We start from the raw sequence: 8,824 nt of genomic DNA on the forward strand, positions 1-8,824 counted from the left end.
CTGGCGAAGACTTTACTCCCTAAGTGCCGTGAGTGCAACGGCTTCCAAAAGAACTCCGCTCCACTCGGCTTTTTTTTTTATATCGAGTTTAGTCCACCCCTACCCATCACACCACCCACCAACCACCACCCCGCTCTGATATCGTCCCATTGGCTGCGGTTCGTAATTCACATTAAAACAAGCAATTGAACGCTGCCGTGATGCCGATGGCACTGGTAGGAACCTCCTGGTTCCACCAGCCCACAGGGGATTATTGTGTCCGTCCGTCCGTCGTGCATCCAAAAATGGGAGGGGTAGGGCTGGGTGGAGAGGGGAGGGTGGGGAGGGGCTGGGGGTGGAGGCAGGGGCTGGGTGGGAATGGGCTGGGTGGCGAGGGTATTGCTGGGTGGGGAGGGGAGGGTGGGGGGCTGGGTGGGGAGGGGCTGGTCACCCCGTGGTGCCCTTATAAAACTCAACGTTTCACCTACTCACGCCGGCTTGTGCCCGCCCTCACAGTCGGACATATTTGCGGAATACACCACGCCGCCGTTGACCCTGGCCATTGACCGAGCAACCCAACGTTCCTACACCAGCTCCCTCCGCAGGAATGTGTTTTACTAACACACCGGACTTGCAATCCAGATGTCACCAGTTTGGATCGATCTCCTGGCTCGGCATTTGAAGCGGTGGGGGTGTGGGGGGGACAGAATAAACCGGCATACCGGTGTGTACGATGCGATAACACTGGAGGCTCCGCACAGATGGATCCAACAATCCTACAAAATACACGAATAACAAATCGATAATTCGCGCCATCCACAGCGGTGGATTGCGGTTGGCCGCCACCATCGTGAGGGATGCCGCCGCAGCAAATTGGGGCGACTGCCCCGAGCTCCGCGCTTTGGGGGGTGGCCCCGCTCTTTACGTCACAATGTAATACTTCCTGACAGTGGTGTACTGGGTACCACGTTGGACTCAACAATGCCGCCTTAAATCCCTCCCTGCTGCCTCTGCCAAGCCAGCAGTGGAAATCTGACCCAGCGTGGAGTAGTAGGCCAAGATTGCCCTCTCGAGCAGATGGCGAGGACCGTTTGGATTTTATTTCACCGCAGGTGACGGTGTAGTGTGTTTTTTTGTTGCTATTGTTGTTGCTGTTTCACGCAGTGGCGTAGATCTCGAGTGTGCAAGCGGTGCAACTGCGCCAAGCCCCACGGGCCGTATGGGCGGTGGGGATTGTCACGGGGAGGAGGAGGTTGAGGAGGAGGAGGACAGGGAACCCCATATTACACTGGTCAACAAAAAAAACACATTTTTTTCTGGCCTGGACTTTTGCAGCTGTTTTAGACTAATTTCAGGGTGCTGATTCCAAATCTGATCTAAGATTTGCTCTATCACATCTCATTTTTATGCTATCGGCATACCCCATTTTCATTGATTTTACCCGAAATTAACTCTGTCACTTATGATTGCAAGTTGTTGCGAGTCAGTGACTGCTTTAGTGTTAAAATATGGTGCTGTATTTTTAGGATAGTGTGTTTTTATAATATAATTTTATGTAGATATCCACATTTATTTAATATTTTTCTTCTGCAGTTTTTATTGAAAATCCAATATTTGATATCTCAAAAACCTGATGTGATAGACAAAAACTGATGCCAGATTTGGAATCAGCACCCCACAATTACCTTAAGACCGTTGGAATCCCTTATGCCAGAAAAAGTGTGTTGACCAGTGTTATCCTTGCACCTGGGCCCACGTCAACCATGTCAACCACACGTAACGCTAGGCACCTGCAACCGCAATCAGCCGACCCGCTGGTGGCGATGTTGTGAGACCACATGGGCTCGTGTTCTCATAGCTTGAAATCGTTTACTGGAGTCTGCATTAAACAAAAAATTAACCCGTAAAAACAAAGTTTTTCACTATAAATCCTTTATATGCGTGGCGGCTAGAGTCCTCTCGTCCTCTGGCTTGAGATGGCTGCCACCTATGGGTCAGATGATTGCCTGCCACCATTAAGCAATTGGTAATTAAATATAATTAAATTTTTCCTAAAAAGTTATGGAAAACAATTTTCACGAAAAGAAATTGTCACGCACAACGAGTCTGTGTGCAAAATGTCAGCTCGATTGGATCACGGGAAGTGGGTTAAAAAACGACCGAAAGATTTGCACGGTCGTAAGCGCACAAGCAAGCAAGTGAACTTAATATAAAGGATTTAAAAAGGGGGCACACTGGCATTAGTCAAAACTAAAAAGGTCAAATGGTGTCGGGTTTGTGGCTTGAGTGAACTCGTAAGGGGCCGTCCATAAATGACGTCACGTACCTAGGGGGGTTCAGACATTTGTGACGCCGTGTGACGAGGGGGGGGGGGTGAGAAATATGACGTCACATAAAAATGCGCAACTTTAAATAAATATAGAATTGTTATAACAACACTAATTGTTATAACAACACTCCTACAACATCAGAGTGCAGCGCCACATTAAATACGCACTACAATGACAATAGTTGAAAGCGATTTGAAGCATCTTTTATTTTCAAAATAGAAATATGGTTTGGGGGGGGGGGGGGGCAGAGCTTTGTTACGTCATATTTCAGGGGGGGTCTGACTTTTGTGACGCCGTGTGACGAGGAGGCGGGGAGGTCAAAAATCGCCCAAAATCGCGTGACGTCATTTATGGACGGCCCCTAAGACGAATTTAACACGCGACTCCGCCGGTGGATCCACATGCCTGGAGCAGGCAGGGCTAGAGATCCAGATATTTGTGTAGTCGTATCATCGTAAAACGGTGACTAAGCGATTTGAAAAAAAGCCTCATGATACATCAGTTTGGCGTGGAGGGAATGGCTCAGCAGTCAATGCCGTCCATAGGAGGGGGTGCGGGGCCTGGGGCAAACCCCACCGTGTGGGCCCTCTCCGACACCTTCAAACTAAAGCGGGAGTATCGCAGCTGACGCCGTGGGGATGGGGGGCAAAGCGCGGGGCCCAGGGCGGTCGCCGTGCCCCCTAGGAGAACGGCTCTGGGCTCAAGTTGTTCTCGACCCGCACATGGACCGCACACTCGGCAAACTGATTTCAATTTCAATCTTAATTTGGAGCTTTCGTGACTGCATGAATTACTCTTTGGTTCATCTTCTTGGTTCTTTCGGTAAAGTCACGTAGAAGGGAAGTAATAAAATAATAAAAATAAAACATAATAAAAACATAATAAAATAATTCTCACGACGTTTCGGCCTCTACGGGGAGGGTTTCCTCATAACTTTGAGATCCTTCAACAAGCACCGGGATAAGAAGGCTAAATATACGCTCCAAGCTTGGTGGTGTTTCATTCTTCACCTGAGGACGGCTGCTTGCGTTGTGGCCGAAACGTCGTGAGAATTATTTTATTATGTTTTATTTTTATTATTTTATTACTTCCCTTCTACGTGACTTTACCGAAAGAACCAAGAAGATGAATCCCTGCAGTCACGAAAGCTTTAAATCTAAATTTACTGTTTGGTTCTTTCGGTAAATTGACGTATAAATATAAAATAATAAATTAAATACTAGCATACGACGTTTCGATTGCAACACAAGCAATCGTCATCAGGTATAAATGAAATAGAAACACAAATCTAGTATGCTTAGAAATGGAATGTAATACAACAGAGAGTCGGATAACATAACAGTCAACACCCTACCTGGTTGATTACGTTCTTCCTGAGAATGCTAAATTTGAGAGAGAGATTAAACACAGAACCAGAAACATATAGACAGACATATAAGCAGAGACAGATATCACAGAGATACATAGAGAACAAACATAGGCACATTTATACCTGATGATGATTGCTTGTGTTGCAATCGAAACGTCTATGCTAGTATTTAATTTATTATTTTATCTTCATACGTGACTTTACCGAAAGAACCAAAGAGTGTGTTGCCTCCGAAACGTCGTGATTTTTTATTTTATTTTATTTTTTATTTTATTTTTATTAATTTTCATGTTTTACCTACGTGACTTCACCGAAAAACCTAAGAATAACCAAAGAGTGATTTCAAATTGCATCCGCGGCTAAAATCAGGAGGGAGGGAGGGAGGGAGGGGAGGGGGCGAATGACGGCGATGTTGCTTCAACGTGGGGCGGTAGGGGGGTGGTGGGGAGATGGAGTGTGGGCTGTACAGACAGGTGTCTCGCGTGTTCAAATCGCACGAGCGTGAGCGGTAAACAGTGCTGCTATGGAGACACGGGCCCGGTGTTTGTGTAATGCGGTCAGCTGTCACGAGCCCCGCCGTCGGAGTCCGCGGACGACGATGATGAGACACGTGATCGGTAGTGCGGCGCTAGGAGATGTTGACTACCTCGCCTGGTGTGCAGGAGGTCGTGGGTTAGATCCCAACCCTGACGATGCCTGCTGCTGTATATTTGGAGTTTGCGTGTCTCTCTCATCATCATCACGGTGGCTAGGAGATGTTGACTACCTCGCCTGGTATACAGAAGGTCGTGGGTTCGATCCCGACCCTGACGATGCCTGCCGCTGTATATTTGGAGTTTCCGTGTCTCTCTCGTCATCATCAGGGTGGCTAGGAGATGTTAACTACCTCGCCTGGTATGGAGGAGGTCGTGGGTTCGATCGCGACCCTGACGATGTCTGCTGCTGCTGTATATTTGGAGTTTGCGTGTCTCTCTCATCATCATGACGGTGCCTAGGAGATGTTGACTACCTCGCCTGGTGTGCAGGAGGTCGTGGGTTCGATCCCGACCCTGATGCCTGCTGCTGTATACTTGGAGTTTGCGTGTCTGTCTCCTCGTGGTCGCGTGGATTGTTCTCCGATTTTCCCCTACACATGTCGAAACGTGCGATTGTCGAGTATTTGTCTCCTACACATTTCTGCACGACGATGATCCACTTAGTTGAGCTATCGTCTGTGGCCAGATCGCTTCCAAAGAAGAGCTTCATTGCTCAGTGGACCTTACCTCGTAAAATAAAACCGTTTAGTTTTTCATCCATGACCAATCGGTGGATCGATTATCCTGGCTTAGAACCAGATTTAGATTTTTTTTTATTGTTGTTGTGGATGAATCCGATGAGCTACGAAGCTCTTTTGCACAGTCGGAACTGAAATTTTGTGCCCGGTCTCAAATGTGTGTTTTTTTTTCTGGCCGCGTGCTCATTTTGCTGGCAGAGGGTGGAGGCTCCTGGCTAGTGGGAGGGGCCACCCGAGGAGTAAGTGGGAGGGGCTACCCGGGTGGGCGGGTCTACCTGGGTAGTGGGAGGGGCTAGCTGAACAGGAGGGCGGGTCCACTGCCGCTTGTGGGCGTGGTTAGCGGTTGCATGGGCGTGGTTATGTAAAAGTAGGCGGGGTTGGGAGATCCATCACGTGTCCTGGTTTATCGCCTCCCAGACATTTGGTAGCTATTGATGGAGATGGGATTCTGAGTTTGGGATGAGGAATTGGGTGGCACTGACTGTGGAGGTTGTTCAGACACTTTGATTTCTAGGACCGAGCAGTGCATAGCCTATGGTCCAGATCACCCAGAATGAGCCCGGAATCTATTGCTGAACTCCCAGGATGTGAAAGTTCAGCAATGGACTCATAAATATGTCTGGGCGGCACCTTGAGTGTCACCCACTCTTGTGCGTGCTGGGTTTCTTCGGACTCTCTGGTTTCCTCCCACAAGAGGCCAAACTCTCGTTACGTTTTGCCAAACATCACAACTGTTGCAGCACCCTCCTGAACAATTGTCTTGAGACTCAGGTAGCGGTACCGACACTCACGTGGTACTGTGTGTACCGCAACCACGTGGTACTGTGTGAACAGCACGTGACAGTGTGTACTGCTCGTGGCAGTGTGTACTGCGTACACGTGGTACTGTGTGAACAGCACGTGGCAGTGTGTACTGCGTACACGTGGTACTGTGTGAACAACACGTGGCAGTGTGTACTGCACGTGGCAGTGTGTACTGCGTACACGTGGTACTGTGTGTACTGCACGTGGCAGTGTGTATCGCAACCACGTGGTACTGTGGGAACAGCACGTGGCAGTGTGTACTTTACGTGACAGTGTGTACTGTACGTGACAGTGTGTACTGCGTACACGTGGTACTGTGTGAACAGCACGTGGCAGTGTGTACTGCACGTGGCAGTGTGTGTACTGCAACCATGTGGTACTGTGCGTACTGCACGTGCGGGTACTGTGTGTACCCGCACGTGCGTGGCGAGGTAGAGCAACAGCGTGCGTGTGGTATACGGGGAGCGGTGGCGCAGTGGTTAGCGCACTAAGCTACGAACTCGGCCACCCATGTCCAATTCCCGCTCACGGGCAACATTGACGACGAACATCTGAACCGGCCCCTCCGCTAGGTCGACTCAGCGTTAAATAAGTATAACTTCCCCCCTTCCAACCCAGCTTAAATATACGCTCCAAGCGTGGTGGTGTTTCATTCAGACGCTGTCTCCCCGACAGACCTGGTCTTCACCTGAGGACGGCTGCTTGCGTTGTGGCCGAAACGTCGTGAGAATTATTTTATTATGTTTTATTTTTATTATTTTATTACTTCCCTTCTACGTGACTTTACTGAAAGAACCAAGAAGATAAGTATGACTGCTACGGAATGTGTATTTTTTTTTACATCAGCACTGGGGAGACAAAGGCGGCCGGGCGTGGTGCTGGCCACCCACCCATTCGTGTGCCGTGCCGGCTTTCAAAGGCGCTACTCGCTAACAGCACTTGCCCAAACACTCTGTTAAAGGCTACACGGGGGGCCTTTGTCTTTGTTGCGGGGAGGAGTCGCGTGTATTATTGAGCGCGCCTTCCCTTGGCCCCCGTTCCTAATGAAGGCTGCGAGTCAACGCGCACCTGCGCCCCACGCTCTCATCATCATCATCATGGTCGTTTGATGGTCGATAAAATAGGTACCATTTTGTAAAGACATTTTGTGCAGGTGCCATTATTATTATTATTATTTGGTCACCACATTGAGTACCATCCCAGTGAGAATCATCGTCGTGGTTATTGGGTCGCTAAAATAGGTACTACGTAGTAAGGATAATTTTGGGGTCGCTCTTAAGCAAGCGGTTACTGCGAAACTGGTTATCTAGGTCACTCACCTGGTTAAACAAAATAAACGAGCATCACTGACGTAAATATGCGGTCGTTAAAACGAGTACCTCTAGTGAGGTCAATGTTATGGGGTAGGTGAAATGAAAGGCGTCGTCACGATCATCACAGCACGTGGTGGGTAAATTAGTATCGAGTCTGTGCCGTTATAATCATCATCATCATCACAACACCGTCTGTGGCTTCTTCTTGGTTCTTTCGGTAAAGTCACGTAGAAGGGAAGTAATAAAATAATGAGGACGGCTGCTTGCGTTGTGGCCGAAACGTCGTGAGAATTATTTTATTATGTTTTATTTTTATTATTTTATTACTTCCCTTCTACGTGACTTTACCGAAAGAACCAAGGAGATGAATCCCTGCAGTCACGAAAGCTTTAAATCGTCTGTGGCTTGTTATTTTGTGAAGACGCGTGTTAGCTGTGCAAGATGCAATTGTGTAAAGCAGGTACCAGTGTGTGTGTGCGCGTGTAACTGGGTCACGTGTGCAACTGTGGGGAGCGGTGGCGCAGTGGTGAGCGCAGCGCACTGCCCAACCTGCACTGACATCCACGTGTTTGATCCTCTCCCAACCAAGGTCGAGTCAGCCGACGGTGCACGAAGCGCCCTGGCAGCCTTCACGACGACACTCGTCCCCACCGTTCTGCCCGGGTCTCTGTGTGTCACTGTGCGAGCTACGGTTTTTACAAGGCCGGGAGTGTGGGGGGTCAGATTCCATCGCCATCATTATCACCACTCTGCCCGCCTCCCTTGCACCCCCACGTCAATTACACACACACACACAAAGACAAAGATCCCCCATGTAGGCTTAAAGTGTTGGGGCAAGTGCTGTTGACGAACACCTATGAAGGCCAGCACGGCACACGAAGGTGGCCCGCACCACGCCCGACCGCCTTTGTCTCCCCAGTGGCGATGTTTTTACACACCGCACCAGGTACTTATTTGCGGCTGAGTCGACCTAGGGGAGGCCCAGTGCCGGTTCAGATAATCGTCACTGATGTTGGCCGTGAGCGGGAATCGAACTCGGGTCACCTGGTTCGTAGCGCAGCGTAGCGCTAACCACTACACTACTACACCCCACACGTGACACACACACACAGCTCCACCCCTCACACTCACTCGCCCAGCACCTCCCCTACACACACACAGCCCCTACACACACACAGCCCATACACACACACAGCCCATACACACACACAGCCCCTCCCCTGACACTCACTCGCCCAGCCCCTCCCCTACACACACACACACAGCCCCTCCCCTACACACACACAGCCCCTGACACTCTCCCAGCCCCTCCCCTACACACACCCACAGCCCCTCCCCCTACACTCCCTCGCCCAGCCCCTCCCCTACACACACACACAGCCCCCCCCCCCTACACTCACTCGCCCAGCCCCTCCCCTACACGCCCAGCCCCCCCTCCCAGCGGACGGGGGGGGGGGGCTCTGTGCGCCCCCCATTATCACCGTCCCTCGAGATCAGAGCGTGCACTGTACCGCAGTGACCCCCCCCCTCCCCCCTCGTCTCTCACCCCTCCTCCTCCTCGTCTCCCCTCTTCTCCACCCTCTTCTGCATCTCTGCAGCTTCCTCCTCTCTCACCATCCACCTCCTCTTCCCGCACGCTCCCCTCTCCTCTTCCTCTCATCTCCACCCTGTCTCCCTCCTCCCTTCTCACACTCTACCCCATCTCGCCCCCCCCTCCCCATCTCCCCCACCCCCCATCTCCCCTCTCCCCATCTCC

Source organism: Lampetra fluviatilis, chromosome 35, assembly GCF_964198595.1.
Source record: "Lampetra fluviatilis chromosome 35, kcLamFluv1.1, whole genome shotgun sequence".
Taxonomy (NCBI): domain Eukaryota; kingdom Metazoa; phylum Chordata; class Hyperoartia; order Petromyzontiformes; family Petromyzontidae; genus Lampetra; species Lampetra fluviatilis.